This window comes from Dermacentor silvarum, chromosome 1 (assembly GCF_013339745.2).
Source record: "Dermacentor silvarum isolate Dsil-2018 chromosome 1, BIME_Dsil_1.4, whole genome shotgun sequence".
NCBI classification, from domain to species: Eukaryota; Metazoa; Arthropoda; class Arachnida; order Ixodida; family Ixodidae; genus Dermacentor; species Dermacentor silvarum.
In genome coordinates this window covers 362,135,845-362,162,581 of record NC_051154.1, presented here as the reverse complement: position 1 = coordinate 362,162,581, position 26,737 = coordinate 362,135,845, and the positions used below count along the sequence as shown (strand labels likewise).

General features: G+C 48.0%; 1 non-coding gene across 1 annotated transcript; it reads right to left on the bottom strand.

The window, feature by feature from the left end:
• Nucleotides 1-3,684: 3,684 nt before the first annotated feature.
• Trnag-gcc (transfer RNA glycine (anticodon GCC)) lies at nucleotides 3,685-3,755 on the bottom strand. Its single transcript has one exon. It is a non-coding gene; the product is annotated as a tRNA-Gly (tRNA).
• Nucleotides 3,756-26,737: the final 22,982 nt, after the last annotated feature.

Sequence of the window (26,737 nt, the reverse complement as noted above, 5' to 3'; positions counted from 1 at the left end):
ACTTTTGAAATACCACGACGTCGCTCATCAAGTAAAGCTTGACGTGTAGGCTGTTCAGAGTGCAAAGCACGGCTGTTTCGAGATCGAACTCGCGCACCACCGGTAACGCAGTGCGTCATACTTTTGTAACTCACATTTAATATTTTCCATATCTTCTATGTAAGTGCCTGGGCATTTCGCATTCCATCTCGTAAATGCTACTTAGGCTCTTGAGAAGCATTTTTCTTCATTCTTCTATAAAATGATTCACCGACCCAATTTCTATAGCCCACGTGTGAACCTCTTGCTTAAAGAGTTCCCAAGCAGCAAATAATGGCAAGTCTGTAGAAAAACAAGTTGTTGGACACGATTGATAGCTTTCTGATCATTTAGGAGCTCAGAGTTAAGTTTCCAGAGTGCCCACTGTGGTCGGAAATTGTTTACAGATTCTCACCAATCTTTGCGATACCATACAATGATCAGAGAACGAAACTGGGATAGTACTACAATACAGTCCTCGGGAGAGGAGTGATCAAGAGACATAAATTCGATCAAGGCGGGCGTAAGAGTGACCTTGAATTCGTGTATAAGTGCAAGAACCCTGTCCCGACGCTCCTATATCTATGAGCCCTGCATTCTCTATCACGTTCGACAAAACTTCACCACTCCTGTCTCGCTGAATGTTAATCCCACTTCTATCACTCGGATCACATACACAATTGAAATCTCCCATTACACAATGCGGCGTTCACAGTCCAGTAGATTAGACACAGTATCATATAAAATAATTTTTTCGCAGCGTCATTAAATGCGTAGAGGTTAACTATTCGTCATGGCACACCCTGCAACACAAAATCGCAGTATATGTATCGGCCTTCAGCGTCCACATGGCAACTATATGCTGAACAAAGTAGGCTCTCTTTCATAAACAGGAAGCAGCCCGCGGATAAACCAAGGGCGTGTGAAACGCAGACATTATAGTCAGACAGAAAAGGTCATAAGGCCCTGTCTGTTTCGTCATCACTCTCAATCTTCGTCTCCTGCACGGCGACGAAGTCGAGGCGATGCCTACATAAAAGCCGGCGAAGCTGTGCCTGTTTCTGCAAAGACCTAAGGCCCCGTACATTCAAAGTTACGAAGAGAAGTTGCTGTGTCAGCGCCATGGTGACTAACCACTATACGGATCTAATCTATGTGGTCGGTCCTTGAGGGCAATGGTGAGGCTCCCTCCGAACCCCCCCCCCCCCCAGGCCTCCTGGACCGTGATCGCCGGCACTTTCCTGAGTGTTTCGATGTCTTGCGGCGACGTGCTTTTCTTGTGGTACTGGTAGTGTCGCTGTCCGTGCTTGTTTCTGATGTGTTTGTCGCGCGGCGCTTCGGAATTGATGTATCCGCGTTACTTCGTCTGTCCTCTCGACACATGCACAGGGCACGTGTCGAGAAGCTTGGGTGTAGCAGATGATTCATTATCGGCTGCCTCTTTAGCTTGCTGGGCAGGAACTGGCTGTGTGATTACGGGTGTCTCATTGCACTGTTGCTTGGACTGCTCATCTGTGGCTTTGCTACATTCCTTGTCCTTGGGTGGTTCTGCGATGACATTGTCTTTAACATCTAGACGAGACTTGCTGGCACAACTGGTCTCCGCGGCAGATGGAACATCGCCAGTCGCGTGGAGAACCTCAATGGCAATCATTATGTGTTCTTGCACGCATTCATCAGGAGGTCGTGTCCTATGTCGTAACTTGTCGGCGTATGTTACCACACATTCTTCAGCTGTGTGGCCAAAGCGCCGGCAGTCTGCACAACCTGGAGTTTTGCAGTTGCGACGAATGTGGCCAACCTTGTTACAGCGGAGACAAAGCGGGGGTCTGCCTGGAATCAGTACAAGGCTCTGCAGTCCACAGACAGGTAGGAGATGTGGAACGTCACCCACGCCTACTCCGTCAGCAAGAGACAACACCACATCACGATTTAGAGTACGCATTTCTTCAATCTCCGATACTCTCCAGCTTTCTGCTGCTATAGATTTCACTTTCCCGTAAGCCTGGAGTGAATCTCGAATGTAGGCCTCTTCCAAACGCTCAGGTAGCCAAAAAAGCTCCATTTTTACTTCCGTGGGCTCAGGGTCCATGACGATGCAGCGTCTTCCTTTCACTGATAAATCGCGCACGTGACTAGATTTGATTTTGTCAATGCTCACTTGCACATCACCATCCACACGTGCGACATCTGAAATTGGCCAATGGAACATATTTTCTTTAGGTCAATAACATTCCGAAGGGCGTCTCTGAAGTCTTGGGCTCTATACGGTAGACCAGCTAAGTCAGCATGCAGGAAAACGGAGTCCACAACCAGCGTACCGATAGGAAGACGAGGTAGCATAATACGGTAGTCATTGCTGCTGGCTGAAGCCTGAGCAGCACCTCGGCCAGGGGCCGATAAATCCTTTGGAGCGGACACATGAGAAACGCGACCGTTCGGAATGCCGTCTTCTTTCTCCCCACTGAACCACCGACGCCGATGCTCAGTCCGTGGAACCGCACTCTTTGCATACCAATGAAAATTGCTTAACGTCTCGCTGTATCCAGCACTGCGCTCGCGCGCAATTTCTCACTAACACATAGCTGGCCTTTGACTGGGCGTTTCCGTAGCGGAACAAGGCGCGCTATAAGGTAAAATGATTGCAAACACTTTTGATTACACACTCCTGTGAACAAATTTACGTAATCACCGACGCAAGCATTGGGCAGTGACGCGCAGCGTTGTATGAACAACCCAATCAAACACTCTCCTCGTTTATAGGAGGTCACCTTTGTCGTTTTCAAAAGCGGTTTTCCTTATCTAATTGGCAGACAAGAGGCGAGGAGCACGCTCTCTTGGAGAGGGTTTCGATGGGGCCGAGCCAGCACAGTGAAAATAGATAACCGCATGAAGAGGTTGGTGCCGGCTTCTGCGATTGTTCCGCTTCGCCTTTCTTAGCTTGCGGTGACTGGTCGAAAATCGCGGCGGCGTGCAACGGAAGGATAACAATGCCGCTAAAACGGATCCTCAGCAAGGAAGAGTTGGCAGAGCGATGTGGTATGCCTGCCGAAAGGGCTCGATAACGTGTTACTTCCACGCAAAAAGGTTTATCATGCGCAAATAAATAGATGCTCACCAGCACGTGCGAGTAGCAAAGAACTCAGCTATCGGCGGGCAGCCATCTTCCATTCTTTTCGGAACGGGGCAGTCTGTGGCTATTCAGAAAAAAAATTCAGTTTTGTTTGGCATAATGTTGCATTTTTTCCGTGTACACGTCACTTTGGCGTGATGAGTTTTCGCGGTTTTGTGAGGTCACGTGACTGACAGGCGAAGTAGGCGTAGCCAGAAAACATGGGACCAATATCACAGGGCTAATTGTGAAGAGCGCCAAATCAGGAATGATTATTTTTCTTAGTGCGGTTTCATCATGCGTAATCAGTGTTTACACGTTATATCAGATTGGGAGCTATTGCGGTTGTTGTGACGTCGCGTGACAGACAGGCGAAGTTGGGAGGGGCCCGAAAATGTTTTGACTAATCGTGGAGGCGGATTGCAGAAATTGGAATCAAAACAGTTTGGAATTATTTATGTAATAGCACCCAAGTGCTTCTTCATGTTGCTCTTTATTAATAGGAGCACTCCACTTTGTCAAACACCAAGAAGCGGAGAAAAAATTTGAAAAATTACGTCGGCCGAGAATCGAACCCGGGCCACCCGCGTGGCAGGCGATTATTCCACCACTGAACCACCGACGCCGAGGCTCAGTCCGTGGAACCGCACTCTTTGCATACCAATGAAAATTGCTTAACGTCTCGCTGTATCCGGCAATGCGCTCGCGCGCAATTTCTCACTTACACATAGCTGGCCTTTGACTGGGCGTTTCCTTAGCGGAACAAGGCGCGCTATAACGTAAAATGATTCCAAACACTTTTGATTGCAAACTCCTCTCAACAAATTTACGTAACCACCGACGCAAGCATCGGGAAATGACGCGCAGCGTTGTCTGAACAACCCAATCAAACACTCTCCTCGTTTATAGGAGGTCACCTTTGTCGTTTTCAAAACCAATACCATTGACTACACTCAGCGGTTTTCCTTATCTAATTGGCTGACAAGAGGCGAGGAGCACGCTCTCGTGGAGAGGGTTTCGATGGGGCCGAGTCAGCACAGTGAAAATATATAACCGCATGAAGAGGTTGGTGCCGGCTTCTCCTATTGTTCCTCTTCGCCTTTCTTAGCTTGCGGTGGCTGATCGAAAATCGCGGTGGCGTGCAACGGAAGGATAACAATGCCGGTAAAACGTATCCTCAGCAAGGAAGAGTGGGCAGAGCGATGTGGTATGCCTGCCGAAAGGGCTCGATAACGTATTACTGCTACGGAAAAGGGTTTATCATGCGCAAATAAGTAGATGCTCACCGGCAGGTGCGAGTAGCGAAGGACTGAGCGATCGGCGGGCAGCCATCTTCTGTTCTTTTCGGAACGGGGCGTTCTTTGGCTATTCAGAAAAAAAATCAGTTTTCTTTGGCATAATGTAGCATTTTTTCCCGTTTAAACGTCACTTTGGCGTGGTGAGTTTTCGCGGTTTTGTGAGGTCGCGTGACAGACTGGCGAAGTGGGCGTAGCCAGAAAACATGGGACCAATATTAGAGGCCTAATGGTGAAAAGGCGTCAAATCAGAAATTATTATTTTTCTTTAGTGCGGTTTGATCATGCGTGATCACTGTTACACGTTATATCAGATTGGGAGCTATCGCGGTTATTGTGACGTAGCCTGACAGACAGGCGAAGTTCGAAGGGGCCCGAAAATGTTTCGAGTAATCGTGGAGGCGGATTGCAGAATTTGGAATCAAAACAGTTTGGAATTATTTTATGTAGTAGCACCGAATTGCTTCTTCATGTTGTTCTTTATTAATAGGAGCACTCCACTTTGTCAAACACCAAGAAGCGGAGAAAAAATTTGAAAAATTGCGTCGGCGGGGAATCGAACCCGGGCCACCCGCGTGGCAGGCGAGTATTCCACCACTGATCCACCGACGCTTTTTTTCTTCTTTATTGCCAGTCCTCGACAAAGAACACAAAATTCCATGAACACTATTCAAAACAGCAATACATACACATTTGTTGCCATCCGGTACTGCGGCATGACGTTGTTGTGTTAAAATTACTTGAGTGCTGCCAGGGGTTCAACCCTAGACAGCCACTCGGGAACAGTCTGTTGTGACTTCAACAGTTCTACATACCGATGCATGCATTCTCGGAAGTATACACGCGCTGGTCGGGCATCAGGGTCACAGTGGTACGCCGCCATTCTCGAGCGCCATAGACAGTGGAGGCCCATAAGCATGGTTAGATCATACGGGAATTCTTCGTCGTCATCTATTGGCAAAAACCTGATTCCTTGGGGATCTATCGGTAGCTCCTTTTTTTAAAGTCCTTTGCAATACGTCCCAGAAATATACCCCCTCCCAACAGTGGATGAAGACATGGTCTATGTTTTCCGGTTTTTTACAAATGAGGCAGTTGTTTCCCCGTAGCAACTAGAGCTTACGTTGTTCTAGAAATGTTTTAACGTCTAAAGTACCGGTATGTAATTTAAAGAACTATTTGGTGCCTGGTTGCACTGGCATCTTTCGAACCCTTTTTAAAACGCCTGGGCCTCCACTGTACACGGATCGGTACATGGGTACAAGCAAAATACTATCACACAAATCACTATAGAAATTTTTGCGTTTTACAGTCCACAAATATGCATTCGAAAAACAAACACGCAGAGGAAACACTATCAACAATTTCCCGGAAGAATCCACGTACTGAACCTGTGATGGTTTCGGTACCGACAACAAGCTCGGGAAGTGATCTTGATAGTCTCATTTGCATCACGGTGCGCAAAAAATTGGTCATTTGTATCGCGAAAGAAAAAGAACCTGTTAACAAGTTGACGCAAGAAGAGGTGCGCCAACCCAAGACCGCCATACTTAACACAACGGAAAAGATTATCTCGGCTCCATCGCTCCCAGCTTGATGCCCACACGAAAACAGCGAAGACGCGGTGCAGTTTCTGCACATTAATCCGAGAGCACTGTTGTACCTGCATTACCTGCCAGATTTTTGTCACGAGGAACATATTGCACGCAGTAGCTCTCCCAAATATTGACAAGTGGCAGGCTTTCCATCTGTCCGCTTTTTCTTTTATCTCTTTTGTCCGCTCCTTCCAGTACTCGCTTGTGTCCTTGTAGGCATCAAAGGGTGCGCAAAGGTACTTAACTGGTGTCGTAACCCAGCTTACGTTCGAAAAGTGGTCTGGGGGTAGACGCCCACCTTCCATGCCAAAAACCCGAAAATTTCTGCCAGTTCACGAAGCCATTAGTGACTTCACCAAACCTTCTGACGATAGCAACAGTATTCAACACACTCTGCGTATCTTTCCAGCATACTGCAACATCGTCAGCATAAGCCAATAACTTGACTTCTGCCTGCTTGCTGTTGAAATCCGTTAATGTAATCATTTTGGATTATAGCCTGACATAGAGTTTCTATGTAACCACAAAACAAGAGTGGGCTGAGTGGACAACCCTGGCGAACGGAGCGCTTCACAATAATGGGGGCTCTCAACGTCCGATTAATTATAAGTCCCGTATAGCAGCTCCGGTACGCCATGGTCACCCCTTCAGTGATTATGCGGCCAAAATTAGCATGTTTCAGGATTGTAAGTAAGAGCTCATGCGAAACGCAATCGAACGCTTTCTCCAAGTCCAGCTGGAGGATCGCTACTGCATCCTACATGGCGTCACAACACTCAAGCAGACAATACATCTTATGAATGTTAGTCAAAATGGTTCTACCGCGGATTCCGCACGTCTGGTGCGGGCCGACTACTTCCATAATAACTGACTACACCCGACGTGCCAGTACCTTCATCAATATTTTGCAGTCGCAGTTGGTCAGCGCTATGAGTCTGTAGGATGAAAGTTGCTTGAGCTTTTCGGTCTCTTCCTGTTTTCGGTATTAGTACTGTATGGGACTGGCCAGAGGATGGTGGAAGCATTTTCAGTTCGTATGCTTCATTGAAAACTGCGGTTAGTCTAGGGGCTAGGTGGTCTTTGAATGTTTTGTACCAAGCGGCACAAAGACCGTCTGGACCTGGTCACTTACCAGGGTTCAGGTCTTCGATAGCCTTCATCACTTCAAGTTCTGTTATTGGCCGTTCTAACGTCTCTTTAACTTCACTGGACAGTTGCGGCATTCGCTCCAAAAATAAGTGTTTGAAACATTGCATATTGACGGGCCTGAATGCGAAAAGCTTTTGAAAATGGTCAAAAAAAGCTCTCCCTATGTTATTGTTATCGGTTACTACCACCGGGTCGTGTTCGATAGCCTCAATCTGCTTGCGTCTTAAGTGCTTTTTTTCTAGTCCCAGCGCTCTTTTCATAGGCATTTCCCTGCACGCTAGTCTTTCTGCTCTCGCGCGCACGAGCGCACCCCGATAGCGCTCTTCGTCGAACGCCTCGCGTTTTTTAAAGCGAAGCTTTGTACCTCTACCATCCAAGGGTTCTGTCGTGTCCGTCGTTGTGATCAAAAAACGATCCCGACGAACCGCTAGCAATTGCAGGTATAGCAGTATAGCTTACTTGAATTCAGGCATTCAGCGTACAACTAAGCACTCGTTTTCGCAAGAAAAACCACAAAAACAAGCTTCAAAGTGATGAGCCAACATGATGGATGATAAGGGCTGCGAGCAAACAACGGAAACAGGCTCGGCGCGGTCCGTAAGATTAGATTGCAGCTGTTGCAAAGCTTATGCAGCTGCTTGAAAGAGGGTTGACGTCATTCGAAACCCTTCCAGCCTAGTAACTGCTTCGGTTCATTTTCTAGACTACCCCACTATGGGGTAGTCTAGTAGTGTATATCACACCGATCATAAAGCAGTAGTGAACATTGTTGTGAAGTAAATAATAATAAAGGCCGTGGTTAAAGTTACGTTGTTGTGTGTGAAATATCAAGTGCGCCGCAGTCACCGTGAGGGTGGCGTAAAAATGCTTCGCTTTCCAACCACCTTCACAGGGTGGATTGGCGGGCAATTTTTTCTTAACAGAGCGCACATCTTCTTTATAAGCACCCGGTTGCATGCATTCGAGCGTCGCTAATTTTTTCAAAAGTGTTTTTAAAGCCTGTTCTCTTGCCTTTTCTTCATATCGCAGTACACTACTCCTTTCGATAGCCTTCATTTTAATACTTTGATTCAGCAACTCCCATTCCTCGCCAAACTTGATAGAATTGTCTGTTCCAGAACTGTTCAGAACAGTCACTACCAATTCGTTAAACGTGTCATCACGTAGAAGCTGAGCGTTCATTTTCCACAATTCCCGGACAAATTTCTTTCGATCTTTCTTATGGCCCACCCTGCATTTTACCAGGCAGTGGTCAGAAAACGATATTGCAGTCACTGCGTAACTCTGGCATTTATCTACTAAATCGTATGATAGATACACACGGTCCAATCGTGCGTGACTTGCACCCTGAAAGTGAGTGTACCTCATGTCTCTGTCACCACTAAAACACTCAGCGATGTCTTCTAGTTCAAATTCGCTTATAATCTGCGCCAGGATGTCACTGCTTTTGTCATAAACAACGCGTCGCGTAGACCTATCCTGGGAATTCAATGCGCAATTGAAACCACCCACACAGGCTATTATTTTGTTTGCACTGAGGTGTTGCCTTACGTTACAAAAGAAATTTGCCCTCTCCTCTACGGTATTAGGCGCATAAACGCACAATACGCGCCAGTGGGCATCGCAATAGCTGAAGTCACAAACGACAAGTCTACCAGAAGTGCATGAAAAGTAACCTTCTATGACAAGCCCTGGTAGCTTCTTCACAAACAATACACACCCAGCCGATGTCCCTAAGGCGTGGCTCACTGCGGCATAGTACTTATACGTGAACCTTTGCACCATGCTCCCGGTCTCCTCCTCGCCGTCTACCATGGTTTCTTGCACGGCGAAAACGTCGAGGTCTTGGTCCACTAGTAGTCGGTACACCTGGCTCTGTTTCCTTTTGGCGGCCAGACCTCGAACGTTTAGCGTGCCGAGGCTAAGCGACGGGTTGGAAGCCACTACGGATACAAAAAGGAGGGGAGAAGGCCCGGAGCATGGTGCTCACCTTAACGTCTAGCTAGGGTGCCTCGATGCCAGCGCCGCCGTTTAGGGTGGTGCCATCCTTTGACCGCCCCCGCACCGCCGCTTTCTCGCTGCGACGCCATCTTGAATTACAGCGGGCGGTTGCGATTGCTTGGTGCCGGTGCTTAGTTCGAGACACAGTGCGCGCGGATGCTTCGCTGACGTTTCTACTTGCTGGACAGTGTTCAGCCGCATGAATGGCAAGCTTGTCAAGTGCATCGAGTCGACATGACGGGCTGTTGTGTTCCCAAGGGCACCGGATCGACGCGTAAAGGGCTTCGTTGTTTACGCTTCCCCCGGGACGCAAAGCAAAGGAAGAGATAGGAAGCCCAAGTAAAGCGGTATCACTGGAAGGCAACGGATAGCTCCTACATTTGCGAGGTAATTGTCAAGAAAGTTTAGACTATCGCACCGTGTTTTTCATTTAAATAAGAAAGTATTCTCTGATCCTCGCTCACGTACCTACGTTCGCTCACGAACTAAGCATTGCACCGATGCTGTCTGAGTAGCCTATGGTTCGCGAGCGCGCGTCGCATGGTGTGGTAGGAGGACGACAACTTAATATTTGTGATCGGTGTGCGGAACCGATATTTGAAATGCGCGGGCTTTTCTGTGCTTGTGCTCGGCGTGCGGGGCCGAAAAGCGCGGGAGTGAGCGTCGCTGGTGCGCGTGGTCGGTGCGCGTGCCGGGAGAGACCATCTGGAACGACGGGGCAGCCAGGCGGACAGAACGGGCAGTGCAGCGAGATGGAGCGGACCGAACGCCGGCCCACGTCCCGGCATCCCGGTCCTGCACTGCGAACCGGGCGCTGCCCCGGCTTCTACCATCGTCGCGGGTCCTGTTGAGCTGGGCCTCGTCCCCGCTCGCAAGACCGCTGCCGTGCTGCCGGGCTCGGGCCACGACCCAGAGCCCTGGTCCTGTTCCACAAACCGGGCGCTGCCCCGGCTTCTACCATCGACGCGGGTCCTGCGGAGCTGGGCCTCGTCCCCGCTCGCACGACCGCTGCCGTGTTTCCAGGCTCGGGCTACGACCCAGACCCTGGTCCTGTTCTCCGAACCGGGCGTCGTCCCGGCCTTCACCCCACGGCTGTGCTGGACTTCGTCCTGGCTGGTAACCCAGCGCTGTGCTGCCGAGCTCGGGCTATGACCCAGAGCTAACGCTCCGGAACCAGGCTACGTCCTGGAGCCATCCTGAGCTTCAACCGCCGCCCGTATACCCACCGCCGTCAGAGCCAAGTCCGCCGAGCCGTCGCCCCGAGGCCGGACTCCTGTTTTGAGTTGTGAGTGCTCGAGCGTGACACTTATCCAGCTTATCTGTATAGTTCGTGTTCCCGTATTCGTCCCATGTGCCGTTCGTGTCATAAATACGTCTCTTTGTGTCTCTGGTTGCTTTCTTGTGCGTCTGGCTGACCTGCGCCCACAACATAATCATCACAATAGGCTTTTGCCGTTTTTATCGGCACAGTCTATGAGAGGAGTACCCTTATTTTAAGGACTGACGAAAATTCTTCGCCGCGAAATAGTCTTACATTAGCTACAAATCGTCATGTAAACCACCTATTTTACTTTTTCACGGGAAGCACACATCGTGTGTATCTTGTTTCTTTTTTTTTCCTTAGTTTATTTTTTCGCTACTGGTTATTTGGGACTAAAGAACGCAGTGCTTCTTCTGGGGAGAGCGGCTGTTGTGTACGTGGCTAGCGAAGCATTGTGACTTTCTCTGATTTCAAAGCAGATATCTTGCGGATCTCAGGTTGTTACGTTATATAGCTGATTTTTTAGACGAATATATTTGTAGCGTGGTTCTCGTAAGCCGATGGTCATTCGTGCTCATTCCTGATCGTAGTGGGTACTGTGACGCTCTTTAAATGCCTGTGGACGGTATGCCCAGGTGTAGTAGAGTTAAGGGGCATCATGGGACCAAAATGTTTCAGCGCTTTCTGGCATGGTGTCTGTTGTAGCCTGTGCATTTCTTCGAAACATGTGAAGCGAGGTAATACAGCATTACTTCTGCGAAAATTTATTTTTAAGCACTGTAATGGGTTCTCTGTATGTACAAGGCAATTTTCCATATCAATAATCACTTTTGTTGTTTTACTTGTACTTAAAAACACTTTGAAGAGGACCAGTACGAGGGAAATCGACAGGATTGGCGCCGTTTGTTAAAGTGAACAGCCCTACATCTCATGGACTATATTTTCGAAGTGAAAAACATTGCTAATCTGTATTTGACTGTCTTAGTTTCATTTACGGTTTTTGTACGCGATATGTATGGAGTGTTGTTTATTTTTTCAAAGTAGTTATCAGTGTTCTAATGGTTATTTATAAAATGTTCTGTACTCGCCATCGATGTGTTTGGCTGATGCGACGTATTCGATGGTAGTTGATGTATTCTGGCTGGATATCTTGATTAATATTACCTGCGGTTGCGTTTTCTTGTTTTCGATTTATATTGTGTGTAATAAGGATGATGTACTCACTTGAACCTCCCCCCCCCCCTATGTAATGAATAAATTTAAAAAAAACTCTCCCTATCCCAAATTGTGTGTGTCGAGTCTACCTTGCGAATTTTTTTGATCTAGTCTTTCAACATAACCTTCAGGCGCCACACAGTACATAATTTTTCATGTAAATATCTCTTTCATGATTGACTGTACTAGACATTACTAAGTAAATGTATTTTGTGCAAGGTTTGGTTTCTTGTGAGTAGTACGCAAGATTGACACAGACAAGTTACGTTACATTTTTCTCTACAGCACTAACTAAACCTTATTTTCACATCGCAGTTATTTTACACCAGCTTAATCCTGTCAGCACACAGTTTTGTGGGCAAAAGAAAGCAAAATTACACGTAGATATCGTCAAATAATTGCAACGAACGCGAAGAGCACGCGCAACGCAAGGGAAACTAACCGTCGTGCGCGAGTGGCTGGCTACGGTAAAGGAGGCCTGACGTGTAAACCAAAATACAACAGCGAAAAAGAAAAACTTCCACACACAGGGGTCGCAAACCTTATATACCAAGCATCGAAGCGCAAAAAATAGAGCGTATCTCAAACACACACACGGCACATTAAATGTGATTGAATTAGGCAACTTGGGGCATGTTCCCGGCGCCATACATTTACGTCTTCGACCTTCGACGAGTGAACGGCTATTGGTTATAAAGATGTGCAGATGCGATACCGATAAAAAAATCCTCATCAAGGCAAACCACTTGGAAGTGCGCCGCGAGTAACAATATTTATGAACGCAAGCGTAGCTGAGTCTGAGCTCGTGTGATTCAATATGGCGGCGCCAGCGGGGTTGTCTCCACCCTAAACGGCGGTGCTGGCATCGAGGCACTCTACGTCTCGCAGTCCGCTAGACGCCTCCGTGGCCATCCGGTGGCCGTCGGTCGAGTTCGTCTGGGGTCGGCTTCGCGGCGGGCCTACGGTCGGCCTCCAGGTTCGTCTTAGGCTTGATGGTCGAGCGCCTTCCGGACAACGTCTTAGCGGGCGGAGCCTCAGAGTCACCGCCGGCCTCTCCGTCGACTTTCTCGTCCTCCTGCAGGGACCTCTTGACCGATGCCGAGACGCCTTCCACGTGGCGTTGGTGGGGGTCGTGCTGTCTTCCGCTGCCTGCATAGCGTCAGTAGCCTGCTGGGGGCTCTCGTTTTCTGCCGGGGTCTCCTTCACGCTCCCGAGAGTTGCTGCTGGCTCCTCGGGGGAGGGACATCATCCCGTCCTCCTTTCGTCGGGGTGGTCGTCCCGCTCGCTTCTGCCGCCGCGTTGCCGCTTCCGGCTCCCTTGGCCGCGTCCTCCGCCTCGATGACGTCCATCATGTGTTCTGATGTCAACGGTTCGCTCTCCGCCAAACCAGCGGCTGCTGCGTAAGAGCGTGCACAGTCTGCGTCGACGCGGCCGAAAAGCCTGCATCTGGAGCAACGAGGAACCTTACATTCTCGTCTAATGTGGCCAGAACCCTTACAGCGCAGACATTGCATAGGGCGACCCGGGGCGACCACAAGTGCGAGTTCCCGGCGACGCGGATCTGGTGGGGCAAGTCGTCGACCTTCATCCCAGTCTTCAGCTGCAGTAGCACTGCTCGAGTCGTCGAGCCCTTGTCGGAGACACCAACCACTTGCCAGCGCTCACGGGTCCCCTCGGTCACTTTGCCGAAGGAAGCCAGTGCCGTCTTCACGTTCTGGTCTTCCACTCTATGCAGAAGCCAGTGGAGGCGCAGCTTCACCTGTTGTTCCTTCGGGTCGATGACCAGGCAGCGACGCCCCTTCACCTGCATCTCTTTTAGCGCAGCCAGCTTTTTGGAAGCTTCGCCTGTGTTCATCGTCACCGCCCACACATGGTTGATTTGGTACGCTCCAAGGGCGACGACACCCCAGAGCATACCAACAGCTTGAAGCGCGTCCCGAAAAATCTTCCACATGGAACGGGCGAACACCAGCGTCGCCGTGCAAAAACACCGTATTTGATACGATGCGTTCTGTTGGTAGTCGTGGCAAAATAATCTGGTAGCCCTTATCTACCTCGGCCAAAGCCCGTTGCCGCGGCTGACAGCCGCATTTGCCGCTCCGCTGGAGCCCATGCTCCCGCGATCCGTTTAGGTCGGAAGCCGATTGTTCTCCGATTGTTCCGCTTCGCCTTTCTTAGCTTGCGGTGGCTGGTCCAAAATCGCGGCGGCGTGCAGCGGGAAGATAACAATGTCGCTAAAACGGACCTTCAACAAGGAAGAGTTGGCAGACCGATGTGGTATGCCTGCCGAAAGGGCTCGATAACGTGTTACTGCCACGCATAAAGGTTTATCATTCGCAAATAAATGGATGCTCACCGGCAGGTTTGAAGCTAAACATTTCGACAGAATTACCTGTCTGGTTGGGAAAATTGATTAAGACTTAGAGATTGACTCCAACCAAATAAGGAAATTTACTAGCCCGACGTTGCGGAGCCAATTCGGCTCCTTCTTCAGGGGGTATTCTTCGGAGGTGGCGGTGTGCCGCTTTTAAAAAGTCCGTCGTAACAAAGGAGAGAAAGGGGGAGAGAGCGTAAGGTGCGGAGACACTTGGCAGGGCACCTGCTCTAGACAGACAAAATAGGTGGTGGAGGTGGGGTGGGGGGGGGGGGGGGGGCTTCGGCGTCGCTGGTCGGCTGGGTTGACCGATGCTGGGCGCCCTTTAGTCGCGGGAATGCGTTGACGAGGGACAGGGGGGTGGGGGAGACGAGTTGTTTTGGTGTTGCTGACCTCGAGCGGGGGGGGGGGGGGGTCCTTTCTTCTCTTCGTCGCGTCTGCAAGGCCATGAACTTACAAAGAAGGAAGAATGCCCTTCACGCGGTTTATATTACCCGCCGTGTTCTGAATGTACCAAGACTCGAGTAGTAGCCTTTTTCGCCAGTTTGTCTCTGTGTGAAGGATTTGGGTTTCTTGGAAAGAAATCTTGTGGTCGGCGTCTTCGGAATGTTCGCCGACGGCGCTGCGTATTCGGTTGAATGTTCTGACGTCGTTTTCATGTTGTCTGATTCTTTCTTTTAGATTTTTGGTTTCCCCGATGTACGACGCCGGACAGTCGGCACAGCTGATTTTATAGACGACGCCTTGAGCTTTTTCTTCTGGTGGGCGGTCTTTTGGTTTAGGAATGAGGATATTCAGTGTTCATCGGTTTATGCGCGACTTTGAGGCCTTCTTTTTTCAATATTCGGCTGAGAGCTTCGCTGGTATTTTTGACGTATGGGATGGACACTCGTTTCTGTGGTCGAGGGGGAGTCAACGGTTGGAAGTCTCGTAGTTTGTTTTTTTTTTCTTTTTTGTTGTCGGGTTGTTTTTCGAATGAATTCCGTTGTATAGCCGTTCCTTTTGAGTTCGTTGAGAACCGTTCTCCTTTCTTTCTTTTGATCTGAAGAAGGAGCCGAATTGGTTTCGAAACATCGGGCTAGTAAATTTTCTTATTTGGTTGGAGTCAATCTCTAAGTCGTAATCAATTTTCCCAACCAGACAGGTAATTCTGTCGAAATGTTTAGCTTCAAGTCTATACCTGCAGACTTCGCACAAGAGGCAGTGCAACTTGCAAAGAACTATATCAAAGCCCTGAAAGGCATCTCCACCTTCAAGCCCCACTTAGACTTCAACCGGAAATGCGAAGACCAAAATATCGTTCCACGAAGTCTCCAGCTGCGCTAACCTATCAACACAGCGGAAGGCCGGGACATCATCAACAAGGCTCAGCAAAGACTGGTGACAGCGCGGATACACGAGTGCCACACAGTGATTAGGAAGAAAGAAGTCGACGCGTTCTTCGCCAGAAGACAGCTCGAACACAAGGTACCCCATCTTTTTTCATCAATTGATTCGTTTGCGAAGACCATTGCGTCCTCAGAGGAAAAGAAACACCGTGAAACGCAGAAGAAAAAAACTCTCTTCTTTAATCAAGCAAAACGAAAAACCAGGAGTGTTGGACAGGCACACAGTAACGAATTTATCTTCGCGAAAACTCACAACAAAAGAGACTTCAGTCCCGGCAAACGGTCATAAATTCAACGTCACCCCAGATAACCTCCCCCTGCCCAAGATTGTCGCCGCCCTCGAGAGCGGCATCCAGCAGCTGGACCCTAAAGTCCGGGAACCACTCAGAATAAAAGCAATAGGCATAATAAGATGCAATAACAACCGCTGAAGAGAAAGAAACTTGTCGTCTGACGAAACAAGAGCGCTGCGATTACTGAGGGAAGATGGGGACATTGTAATTCTACCAGCGGACAAGGGCAACTCAACCTCAACCATCATGTTAAACATGCAGGACTACGAGGAAAAGGCGTCCACCCTCCTTAACAGCCTAGACTACGAAAAATTAAAAAAAGGACCCCACAACAAGGACCCAATCAGTACTGAATAAGACTGTGGTCGAAATTTTCCGAAACCACCCAAATTCTCGAAATCTTTATCTAAAATTAATGTGCAGGAACGGGTCCGCACCAGCCTTTTACGGCTTGCCAAAACTCCATAAACCTGGAATCCCCTTACTGCCAATCGTAGACTTTTCATGCTCCCCACTTCGATCACTATCCTCATACTTGCACCAGATTATATCACCACTCACCGAAAGGACAGCATTCCACGTGCGCAACCCCGAAAACTTCATCAAGCTCATATCAAATGTACGCCTCGAAGATGATGAATGCCTGGTCTCTTTTAATGTGATCTCTTTGTTCACCAGAGTACCCATTCAGTTAGCTATATCGGTAACAAGGGATGCCCAGGAACGCGACGACACACTCGACGAGAGGACCCCCTTGAGTGTAGACGAGATCTGCCACCTTCTCGAGCTATGCCTATCAAATACCTACTTCACCTTCCGAGGCAGCTACTACAAGCAGGTGAAAGGAACTCCCATAGGGGACTCAATTTCCGTCACCATGGCTAACCTAACTATGGAAAATATAGAAGACAGAGCTCTGAGTACTTTTTCCCCGAAGCCAAAAGTTTTCCTCAGGTACATGGATGATTGCTTCTGTATCGTGAAGGAGTCGCAAGTCGAAAACCTGCAGAGCCATTTAAATTCCATAGACCCGAATCTACAGTTCACGTCGGAGCGCGAACAAAAAAAAACGGATCGGTTACCATTGCTAGATGTACAAGTTACACGAACCAACGGCAATCTAAAATGGACCTTTTTCCTATTCAGCTATGCGCATGCGCGTACCCTCGTTCCCAGGTGCTGCCAAGCTGCAATGCCATTTTCGCAGGGCAGGCGTGCGAGGCGAGTGTATGATCCTCCATGTTGTGCTGCTACCTTCTGACAAAGGCGCTGAGCTTGAGGAACATTTTCAGCGTGTACGGGGCACTTAACCAGTTCGTGGGGTAGATTCGAAGCCGTTTTGTCGACGAAATCATCTCCGTGAACGAGTGCTGAAGCGAGAGGCTCAGCGTTTGCGACGAGCCTCATGCCGGACAGTTGCTCTGCTGTAGGTTGCACAAACCGGCGTAGTGCTGAAAACGATGTTCGATTTTTTCGGTTCCCTACGGAGAAGTTCCACAAACAACTTCGAAACAGATGGATCGCTGCAGTACGCCGTGTCAACCATGATGGGAAACCGTGGAAGCCGTCGAAGAACGCACGAATCTGCAGCAACCACTTCTACAAAGGTACGTATGTTTGTCCTTGCTTCATCGACGTTGTTTTCGCACGCGAACTGTTGCGTAATGCTCTTCATTGTGACAGCACTGATGTGCGGCAAATCTTTTTTTGTTTTTCTCCAAGGCTATATCACATTTGTGCGATTTCGATAACGCTGGCATAAGCGACAAGTTTCTAGCTAACACTGAACGCTCCGAGGCCGTTGCTGAAACTTCAAATGGCTGTCGGTTTGTTCCGCAATACGCCGGCGGTAGCAGGTGTTTTTCGCTCTGACAAGTTGCTTGCCTGTATTCGCCAGGGTTTCAAGGAAGATACTCCACTGTAGAGCAATGTGGACGAGGAGATTAATTTTTTTACCACAGGGGAGCCGTCGCGAGTGCCATCGGATCCGGACTATGTGCCGAGTATATTCACGTACCGGCCGGCGCGCAGCGGCGTTCTTCCTCGGCAGCAACGGGCCTCGAGAAGACAAGGTACGGGACCTTTTTCATTACGGTGATATAAATCGTAAGTGTAACTGCATGTATGATGCCGAGTTTGAGGTTATCAAAAAATAAATGTGAGGCCCTGATTTAAAGTGCATCGTCGCTGAGTATACTTTTTTTTCTCGTGCAGATGCTGCCAATCTTGCAGCAACGGCCCTCAATGTAGGTGGCCGTTGTGTCTTATTCGCACCATGTTAAGATCAATGCTGTGTAGCATACAAAAAAATTTAAATCAAGCAGAAGCGCTTGGTTTCAATGAGGGGCTGTTAGGTTAAATGTCTGAACTTTGTTATTGCGCTACGGGGTTCAAGCAGGAAGTAGCATCATGTATATCTGGTCGTCTTTGCCAGGATGGAAGCGTAAATGTGTGTGAATCATCATTACTGATTGCAGTTGTACGTGCTTGAGATTTTCTAAGTAATGATTAAAATGTGCACTGCATTAGCTTCAGATGAGTAAGGAAGCCCACATTGTATATATAACCAATGAATGACTGTCTAGTTTATGTATCTTCCACCATACTGACACCTGGCAGTGCCTAGGTATCGATAAGCGCAGCAGCAAGTTGCCATCAAAATTACTCTGTACAAATCTGCAAAGTTTATCTGCGTCTTGTCCTTTACAGGCGCTGCCAAAGCAGTACCCAACAGTGCCGAGTCAGTGCCATTGCATGCTGCAAGTAAGTTACAGTTACATTCTCCAAACCTACAACATAAATGCACATCTTGCCCTTGGCAGGTATTGCTTCAGCAGAGCCTGACAGTGTCGGATAAGCACTAATTGATGTTTCAGTAAATAAGTTACTATTCGACACAGTTGTTTCTGTAGTTATTGTTAGAAGACAATCTAAAGCTATGAGAAGTTTTACTTGCCGGCACTTTAACAAAAGGATATGCAAGACTGTTAAACAGCAGCGGCTTCCAAGTACTTTGAGTAGTCATGTACCCTGGCTTTCTGTGCCGTTGTCGTAAGATCTGCTGTAGACTTTACAAAAGGCTTCTCACGTTTTGTTCATTACAAGCCACGTATGCATGCTTTTTTAACAAGAACAGCTCGATACTTTTATGCTACATTTGATTTGTGTAGTGTAGAGGTTCGGGGCTGTGAGGATCCGTGCGCTATCCAGCCCTTGGTTTGGCTTCGTCGACTGCCTTTAAAAGAAAGAACAACGAGCTTCAATAAATGACCTAGAATGTAGCTCTTTGCATGGTGCAACTAAGCGTGAAGTGAAAACGCAGGAGACTATCTCCAGTACATATCGTGATCATACCACAATAACAGTCGTGGAAGCATTGAAAGCCCTATCATTACAGATGGGCCCACTCATAGTAAAAAAACAATAGGTTAAAGTATTGTAGTGGTACAGATTTCTTGCTACTATAAAGTATATTTTCAATCTAGATATAACAAAAAAAGCGCCGGTGAAGGAATTTCTTATTCACTTCAACTTCATCATAAGAGATCCGCTGTACTATATTTCATTTGCTTTCCAACTGTTACATTTACCTTTATCACAAGCTACTTCTGAACGGGAAACCGTATGGCATGCCTAAACAAGGTGGTGCTCTAAAAGGTTTACATGTTGATCCTTACGATATCCATGTAACAATTTTTGGGGGGTGTGGGAACAGCAGTTTGCGAGGATGATCCAGTTCCTGGCGAACCAGAGGACAGCAGTCTAGAAGCTGGAGACTCCGGTGAGATGTCACAATGCATTTGTGAATGAGGACATGTAAAGCCATTTGTTTTTTTTTCTTTCTTGGACCCCTCAACAGGTGCACACCGTCCACGGTACTCAAAAGCAGAATATGGTAAGTGTGCTTAATTTGAATATGACATGTAGTTACAACTTAATCCTGCTTATATGCTTGCCTCTGTAAAGAGACACAGGCACTGCGACTCTGTTGAGAGCAGGGAAATGTTTAAAGCTGTGTTAATATAGCACTCTTGAAATTCTTGTTACAATGCATGAGATGTAACTTCCATGTTTACATTTGGAGAAATCCCATAAAGTATTCCATTTTCATACTGGAAGGCGACACACATAGTTGCAGTGTCTCATGCCATTTGCACATTACCCACCCTGAATTCGTGGAAAGGTGTGCTTGCTGTGTGCAAGAAAACCCATAATTTGCGTTATGTAGTTGTTTGCCACTAGATGCTTCTTTCCCTTAATATACCTCGCCTGAACTACATTTGCCTTAACTGAGTGCTACATCATGCACATTCCGCCTTCTGCATAATGTAGGCATATACTAAAGAAGCATTAAGAAGGCACACCTTAATTTTTCTGTTCACTTGTTTTCTTCCAGAGGCTGCAGAGGCCCTGATAGACATTCCAGTGGTGTGTCAGGCCAACGCGCTACAGAAGGACCTGGAGCAAACACGGACAGCCCTAGCAGAGTCGCAGAAGCTGGCTCACTACTGGAAAGGAGCGCTATGAAAGCAGCCGAGAGAGGTTCCTTTCGGTTAATCTGATATGGCAACCAAGTGAGTGCCAGTACTACACTGGTCTGCCATCGTACGTTCTCTTCGAAGGACTATACAAGGCCTTTAGCTCTGCAATGCCACAAGTCACCAGAGGACCTTCTCGGGCACTAAGAGGAGCAGAAGAGTTCTTGATGGTCCTTGTGAGACTTCGCACGGGAATGCTTGTGAAAGAAGTTGCACGGAACTTTGGCATCACTGTCTCTAGCTTTAGCAAGATACTTTCTAAGTGGATTCTGTTTTTACAGAAAGCCTTGCGGAAGATTACTCGGTTCCCATCTCTGTCCGAGGTTCGACGTTATATTCCGAGACATTTCTCAGAATTTGATGACACGCGTATTGTTATTGACTGTACGGAAATCAGGCTTCAAACACCGTCTTCCATGGATGCACAAAAACCAACATTTTCCACATACAAGCATGGTAACACCCTCAAGGTCCTGGTCTGTTCAACACCTGATGGATATGTGTCCTTTGTTTCGAAAACCTGGGGCGGGTCCGTATCAGACCGGGAAATGGTTATTAAAAGCAATCTCCTGAGCCTCCTTGAGCCTGGTGACGCCATTATGGTTGACAAGGGTTTCAAGGTAGCTGATCTTCTTCCCGAGGGTGTAAAATACGCATACCCCCTTTTAACAATGCCTCACAGGGACAGATGAGTGCTGATAATGTGTTCAAAACAAGGAAAATAGCCAGAGCACGTGTGCACATTGAACGTGTCATAAGGCGCATAAACGAATTTCAGTTGCTTGGTTCTGGCTATCCAATTACCATGGCAGACATAGCAGATGCTATCTTTCACACATATGCCTATTTAAGCAACTTCAAGAATCCCCTCTTGTAAGAAGCATCTGTGGTAAATGGAATTTTAAGCTTCAAATGTGGCCTCTCACCAAGATCATTAGTACAAGCATGGCTAGATAGTTGGAATACTGTGATATGCATGGATTGGTCAAATCTGATAGTACACTCGTGAGCAAAAGTATACGGACCACGGAAGCATGTGCCAGACTGCGTCGACGTGCCTTCTGGTGCACCTACTGTTGATAGTCGCGCCAAATCGGTGGTTGGCATGCGCATCCCGTCATATCTGTCGGAGTGTTGTATTGCTTTCCTGGTGAGGTTATGCTGCTCGTCGACTAAACTTCAGTGGGGTGCCACTTATTCTGCTCCGTCATATCCTCGCCTCTGTTTCACTGCTGAGTGCATGCGGCAGAGCTGGATCGTCTGACCATAGCCCATTTCAATTCTGTTATCGCGCGGACTGCTGACTTTTCTCGTGCCTTTTGATGAATCGTGCACAATGCCTTGTTTCTTATTGTGGCAGTATATAATTGGAAACGCTTCCAATATTTTCTGCCACGTATGGAAGCATGGTTTTCAATCAGTGTCCTTTGTCGCGCAGGTGAAGTGTGACAGAGTAGCAACATTATAGTATCTTAATGCAACCATAGCACGTTAGCTAATTCTGAAGTTCCAAATCTGCCGGTTGTCTCCTTTGCCATTTACACAAATTAATCTACTTTCTAGGGTAAGATGTGAATTAAACTCTACAGCAGCATGTGGCATGCTGCACTGTTATTTTTGGCCATGGCAGTGTTTCCGAAGTGGTCTTGGGAGACTTGCACATGCATTACTTCCTCTCGGCTTCGTTAAAGTTTTCGAACCTAATAGTTGTACTGTGGCTCCATTCCCTTAGACTTTAAGTGGCAGATACAGGCACCATTGATACTCAGTCGCTCTCTATTTGGGCGACAAACACCGTCAATTGCAAAACCTTTATTAATTATGTGGCAGCGAATGTTGGAAGCGTTTCCTATTAATAGCGCCGCCGTAGGGAGTAAGGTATTCTGCTTGAGTCATCAAAAGGCGCCAGTGGAAGCTGTTAGCCACATGACATTCGAATGAATCCAATGTGCGATAGACGTGCTAGCCATTTCTGCCGCAGCCATGCACTGAAACAGCGGCGCAGATGTGACGAAGCAAAGAAAGCGAAGTCGACAAGCACCGCAATCCCTCAAGGAAATGCAATATGGCACGCCGGAAGATATGACGGGACGCGCATGCACACCCTGCTTTGGCGCGACTCTCGACAGTAGTAGTCCGACACCAGAAGGAGTGTCCATGCAGTTTGCCACGTGTTCCGTATACATTTTCTCACGGGTGTACATTCCAACCTAATTCATCATCAGCCTATTTTTATGTCCACTGCAGGACAAAGTGCTCTCCCTGCGATCTCCAGTTACCCCTGTCTTGCGCTAGCTGATTCCAATTTCTTCCTGCAAATTTCCCAATTTCATCACCCCACCTAGTTTTTCTTGCCATCGTTGACTGAGCTTCCTTTCTCTTGGCACCACACTTGCATCCCTTTGACCTATCTCCCTCACCTCCTGCATCGGTAAGCTCATGGAGCGCTTAGTACTTCGCCATCTTCAGCGTTTCTTAGAGAATACATCTTACTTACCTCCTACTCTCATTGGCTATCGCGAAGATGCACTTTTACAAATCCAACATGACATTCTCTCTGGCCCTTTCAAAAGCCTTCGACAATGTGACACACAATCCAATGTTGCAGGAACTTGCTCGCACGGGCTGCGGCGCTCACATGTACATTACGTTCGCTCGTTCCTACGCGGTCGCTTCTACTCCCTACAATTCGCCGATGCCCCGACATCATCCGTATATTCGCACCCTTAGCGCGGTATACCGCAAGGCTCAGTTCTTTCTCCTCTGCTCTTCAACCTCGCCATGTGCATCGTTCACCCCGCCCTCGAACCGTTAACCTCCATCCGCTATACTATCTATGCAGATGACATAACCATCTGGTCTTATCTAGGTTTGCCGGGATACATACAAGACGGACGCCCTTGCTATCGCTTTGGCTGCCGCCAAAACAATCGGGCTTTCTTGCTCACCCGCTAAATCTGCTCTCCTCCTTGTCTACCATCCGCGATGGCAACCCCCTCCCCTAGCACTACTACTGGATCGTCATCCCGTTCCTTTAGTAAAATCCATAAAAATTCTCGGCCTCCACATCCATGCCGATGGTGGAGCCTCTTCCGCAATCCGGCACATTCTCCAGCAAGGGGAACAAATTCTTACACCTAATGCGTCGCGTCACTAACCGTGTTAGTGGCCTACGCGAATCTGAACTTTTCGTCTTCGTGACGCACTCCTTCTATCTCGCTATCGCTACCAGCTCCCTTGCTCAACTCTTCGCCAACAGGACCTTAATCGCCTTGATGCACTCGTACGCAAAGCAACAAAAATCGGTTTGGGCCTCCCAATCAGTGCCTAGCTCAGCTCTTCGCTCACCGTCGCAATCGGGAACTGCGCCTGAGCACCACCACTTGGGGATGCCACATCCTGGCCTATGTCGGCTTCTGTCTCCAGGTCCCCCTCCACCACCTCTACAGCACTTTCGTCATCGTGCGCGGCACTTCTACGCATCGCGCCATTACCTCGCAACATGAATCCGTGTATGCACGCACAACGCCACGCGGCTAGAATCCGCTATTTTCAGCATTTCATCCGCACTCATCTAAACCGTCATTTCTACTACACGGACGCTAGCGTCTCCTCACTCGGCTCTGCCATAGTAGTTCTTTCGGGCAGCTATGCTATTCTCCATAGAGAAGTCCTCTCGATTACAGATCCTGCACTTGCTGAACTACATGCGATAGTAGCTGCTTGTATCCCCCAAACACCCCACACCTGCCTATCATTTTGACAGATTCCACGGTCGCCTGACGCTCCTTATTACGCACGGAGCTTCCTACCCCTCTGGCACACAGTTTCCAAAGTAGTTTCAACTGTCAGTCATGCGAAGCTTTCCGTCCGCTTTCTCGACCAGCAATGTCGTGCCATTCAGGCAGCTGATTTCTAGGTTTCAGTTCACTCTGGGCACGACGATGCCGATCCAAGAAAGGCAAGGATACGCTTTTATTCATAAAGGAACTCTGGTTTTCGTTTCGGCGGCCTTTTTTGTTTCTGCCAGGTTTAGCTCTACGACATTTGCTGTTGCTTGGACACACCGTCACTGACTGCTCTGCCTGTGGGTCAGTCACACAGGTTATCGTTATCCGGTAATTTATCAAGCGTATAGAAGAATTACTTAGAAAATCGGCTCCTGAGGCGATGGCTACAGCGATGGATGCTGTTCTGTGATTGTAGCTAAAAACCGATATTGTCGGTATAACGGCGTAGCTAGCGCTGAAAATGATAACATTGTGCGCTGTCAACGGCATTTCTCGGTCGAAACTATAGGTTCATTTGAAATAGTACGTAGTTGGACGTTCTCGCTTTTTTCTACAATGGTCGTATCGCCGTCATATTACGGCTGCGCATTATCTCTATATGTGCTGAAGGAGCTAAGGAGGGCTAGTTGGTTACGAGTATTATGTATGTATTTCGCAGTGTCTCGCTTAAATTCGTGCCGTAAAACCTCGTTTCATAATACATTTATATGTGCATGCGAGTACTGAAATAGTTCTGGTTGCCTGAGTCAATGTTAGAGAAAGAAATATCTTGGGGGAATCATTCCGTGCCGCCTGATAAGTGTCACTGTGCGTTCAATTTCTTTTTGTTCGCGGATGGTCTGTGCCTTGTTACGTTTTTGGAAGTGGCAGCCATTCCTCTGATGCTTGTGCACAGGGGACTCCGCAAGGGTTGCTGCAAGGCAGTAGTTACATGTGTTCACCTTTAACACTTGAATTTGAGTAGTCAACAGCTGAACAGCCGACGATGGTTTTGCTAGGCACCTGCAACCGGGTAATCTTTGAGTGGGACAAAGCGGGACTGCAAGCTCAAGTGGCTCAGTCAGCTAAGGCGTTTGCGCTGCTGAGCACGAGCTCGCGGGATCCGCATTTCGATGGAGGTGAAATGCGAAAACACCCATGTGCTTGCGTTGTAGTGCACGTTAAAGAACCCCAGGTGGTCAAAATTAATCCGGAGCCCTCTGGTTTTGGCACGTAAAAACCCAGAAAGAAGAACGGACTGCAAGCGCATCATTCCAATTCAACGGCGAAATGGTGGCGGTGGTTGCGCCGACTCGAACCAGGAGCAGCTAGCAGACTGCGCATCCCACAATTTCTTGCTATTTTACGGGTCACCTATAGCATTGGAGAAATTGTGTCTCTATGCATGGACCCCTTTCTTGATAGGCGACTTTCTACTTTTCATGTGGAGAACCAAGGTAGCTGTGGAATCCTTGTAGATATTTGTCAAGATATTCACGTATGCCTCCCCTACTCCTTGATTACGCAGTGCCTCTATGACTGCTGGTATCTCTACTGAATCAAATCCATTTTCATAATCTATGAAAGCTATAGAGAGAGGTTGATTGTACTCTGCAGATTTCTCGATTACCTTATGGATGACATGGATGTGATCCATCGTAGAATATTCCTTTCTGAAGCCAGCCTGTTCTCTTGGTTGACTGAAGTCAAGTGTTGCCCTGATTGTATTGGAAATTCTCTCTTACGTTATATAAATGAAATGGCCAGCTATGTGTTATGAAGTTCGCCTTTCATTTGTGCGTTGATTAGTTGTGTTTCTGCTAAATAAACGTTTTTCACTGGTTGACCCAGAAGTGTTCCTAAATAATGTCCATGGATTTTTCTCGTGCAAAGAGTTTGCTGCTCCCTCACATGCTCTTATCCAGTAGGTGCTTGCTAAGTGATCTGCATAAACCTGCACTTCAGTTGGCTGGCTTCAAATGCAGGCAAAAATGCACCCTTTTATTTCTCAGATGGAGAGGGTCAAGGACGGAGTATCAGACTTGCGAAACTCGCCAATGCATCGCTGAGGTGGCTCTGAAAGAGCCGTTTATAAACAAAGAAAATTCAACAGCGGGTGCCATCAATGTAGCAGTTGTCGCTGTACACTAATGCTCGCGCCAACTAGGAGCTCGTTGGATGTGCAGGTTCTGGCTATTCACTCAGTCTCGAAGTTGTCCAAATCCACCATCGCTGCAATGGCGTACAATCTTCAGTATTAGAGGAACAGCAATGACACCTCAAGCAGCTGCTGTCTTCATGTCAGGCGGCGAATTGTCATTCTCAGGTCACCAGTGAGCTCACTGAAATGAAAGCCCTGTTTAAAGAGCGATATGGGACATGACCTGCTCCTACCAAGTGTAGCTTCCCGGTGCGCTTTATTCTTTCTGTCAGGACCTCTGGGATGAGAGCCTCTCATAAAAATAAAGCAGTCCCGGGAGCATAAAGGTTTTCCAAACTCTTCATCGAAGTCGATCCTGTGAACATGCAGGTCATGTCCTGGGGTGGTGTGCTCTGTATAAATGACGAAGTCGCACCACTTGTGTCCTGTGACTGCCAGCAGGCCCTGTACTGGTAGTAATAGGCGTGGGACACCTTCAGCTGCGGCTCCCCATCCACAAGCTTGCAACAGAATGTTCTGTCTAAACAGGTCTCCTCTGCCGTCATGCCTCTTTTAGAAAATGGACAC